Source organism: Rhagoletis zephyria, unplaced genomic scaffold (genome assembly GCF_001687245.7).
Source record: "Rhagoletis zephyria isolate East Lansing unplaced genomic scaffold, Rhagoletis_zephyria_1.1 Rzeph_scaffold_03843, whole genome shotgun sequence".
Classification (NCBI taxonomy): Eukaryota; Metazoa; Arthropoda; class Insecta; order Diptera; family Tephritidae; genus Rhagoletis; species Rhagoletis zephyria.
Genome location: NW_016160926.1, coordinates 53,699 through 56,872, shown reverse-complemented (window position 1 = coordinate 56,872; position 3,174 = coordinate 53,699).

Below are 3,174 nucleotides of genomic sequence, written 5' to 3'. Positions count from 1 at the left end.
TTTTTTCTAAAGATTCTAATTAAAAAGTTTGAAAATTTGCTGAAACATTGCAGAATTAATTTTTATAGTTTTTGGTCATAGTTTGAAATTTGGTATTATATGGCTTTTGTTAGGAAAAGAGCTTTACTTTCATAAAAAAATAATAAACATTAAATAAACTAAAAAAAACTTACTAAAATGTCGCGTCCTAATCTCTATTTTGGCGACTGTGTGTATTCCTCGATATTCGAATCACAGGCATTCAGATTTGAAAATAATAACTATGTATTTATAAAGAAAATTACGATTAAGTATATGGCAACACCACTTAAAACTCGTTCATAGGCATACCATTTTTATGAGCTGTTTAGGCGTCGGAGCACCGAATACGGGACAAATACAGGACATTAAAAGAAATACGGAACGTTTGGCGTTCCGTATAAAATAAATAAATTAACAGGACAATGGGTCAAAAAAGAGGACTGTCCCGTATAATACAGGACGGATGGTCGCCGTAGGGATATGCATACATTATGCTCGCTAATACGACTTACTAAATGTACAAGTGTCGTGGAAATAGTTTTGATAAATCAAACTTCCCCTAATTTGATTTTAATTAAGTACTTAAAGATTTTACTGATGAGTTTTCAGTGTCAGCTTAGAATGGAGTTTGCATTCTTACATAAATACAAAGTTTTCGAACATCGAGTGCAACTACAAGTTAACTTCAAGCTGTTAAGGGAATTAGTTGGTACATTGCTCGAGTCGGTGGCAACACCCAAATTTTGCAGCCATTGGGCCCACCACTGCCCTAATGTCCTTCCGATTAGGATTAGTTCTGCTCGCGAGGGTACCACCATTCCTGGGAAGATACGCCTGGGAAGGTACGCCTAGTCTTAGAGTCTTATTTTCGTACTTTTCAATCAAAAGCAATGCAGTTCAAAAACATCCGAAACTGAAGTCATAAAACCGTTGGAGTATAAGTTGGCAGGGATAACGAAAATTCGACCACTGGCCCTGATAAAAAATTCTCCAATCAGAGCAAAGAAATCTGGTTTCGTATTATGCAAAAACTGAATAATTATTTCCCAGTATGCCTAGCGGTCTGTGAGACCAAAAAAAGTGTATATGGTGCGGCAATACATGCCACATTGCAGCGAGTGCTATTGAAATTCCCTTTTATCGAAACCAGATTGCCGCGTAGTGTATTATGCGAGTGAGCGAAGGTCCTTATCTTTTAAAAATAAGAACAAGTCTTCACTTAAGAGCACTCTGCTATAACCCAGATTTGGATATGAACTGCAGTTAATCCGGATTAAGTCCGAGTTAATCCGGATTAACGCTGCCGTCTGTTTGAGCTTTAAGACTGATAAGCACGCACCCTAATATACGTACACAACCTACCTTTCTGAATGAAAAACTTGTCACTTCAGGCACCCGAATGTTGAAGCGTCACTGTCTGCACACTAGATGAAATATATTGAACCACATTCTCTGTGTTTCGAAAATTTAGTCAGGTTAATTATTTGCCTGATGCTGTCAAGGTCATTTGGCACTGGCCAAACTTGTATCATTGGTTTCGCCGTCGACATCATTGTACCTTTTTCGTAAAAACATAACCCTCGTACGCTGACCACAATATTTTTGCGGAAAGGTGTTCCTCGCCATTACGCGGGGAAATGAGTTTGTCAGAAAGTAATCATGCCTATCTGGCGAGAGCATGTCTTATTAAGGCGACATTCCAATAAGTTAAGAACCGAAGAACATTTCGTGCAAATCCTAGATGGCCAATAAAACCCACCTGTAGGACGACACGTAGCCGTGAATGTGTTAGAACCTACTCAATCGCCGTCTACTGCGGCATGTGACCGAAATTTCAACTGGCCGCTGGCTAGTGGAAAAAAATGCTAGTACAGTGAACCTGGAGGTTAGTAAACTTTGTCGAACATTACCTTTGCCTCAACCATCATTTCGTGAGGACTATATAGAAGGCGTTCCTTTCAGTTTTGCTTTCTTGGCTGCAGCTGAGGGGTCTAACGCGCCCTCTGCAAGGTATTCCAAAGGGCTTAGTAAGCCTCAGTGTGCCTAACTCCCGTGTAATAACAAGGCGACTCTTCAGACTAAATTACTTCTGCCTAGGATTCCACTATCATATTTTTGTTTATATATTTCTTGCTGGCCTCTGCCTCCTGCTCGCATCTAAAACTACCTTCAAGCTTTTAAGCATCCCCATATTTGTGGTATAAGCATAAACTTGGGTTGAGTAGCAAACTCCCCTCTACTGCTGAGTCTAGTTATTGGCGCGCATCAATTTGCCGCGTGTTAAAAAGCCATTAAGTCGCATTCAATGAACATTTGTAACGCGTGGAGCATCAATTGTTTTTATGAACAAGCGCGTTGCTGCCTCCAATTGCTGCGCCGCTGTCACTGCTATAGCTTCTACTATATATACATATGCACATATGTATGTATATGCAATAAAAGTCGGCGCAGCTTATTATTAATTTAATAACACACAAACAATTCGCTAATTGGCACCTTGTTGCAGCAGCGGTTCAGCACAGCAATAATGCAACTGCCGACTGACTAGCAGCTAACAGGTTTGCTGCATGCAACACATATACTACGTATAACCTTTACATACTCGTACATACGACTGCCAAACAAACAAACAAAAAAAAATCGCATTACGACGACAAGTTGGTAGAAATTTACACATTTCCTTATCAGCTGCCATTAATCTGGCAATAAGCGCAGAACATGTCGCACGGCAGTCACCACCAGTCGCTAAAAAACCAACCAACTGCCGCCGCCGCGCTGCAATTCTGCAATGTCTGTCTACTCATGACTACTGACACATGACACATAGCCAAATGAGCAATTGACAAAATGCAAGTATGTCGTTGTCACTTCATTGTCTCGCCAAGCATAGTAGGCTGGCCGTGAAGACATAAAAATATTCCTTGAATTTTTGGGTGAATAGTTTGTGCCAATGTTACATGTTATAACTAACGGGTGATTTTTTTGAGGTTAGGATTTTCATGCATTAGTATTTGACAGATCACGTGGGATTTCAGACATGGTGTCAAAGAGAAAGATGCTCAGTATGCTTTGACATTTCATCATGAATAGACTTACTAACGAGCAACGCTTGCAAATCATTGAATTTTATTACCAAAATCAGTGTTCGGTTCG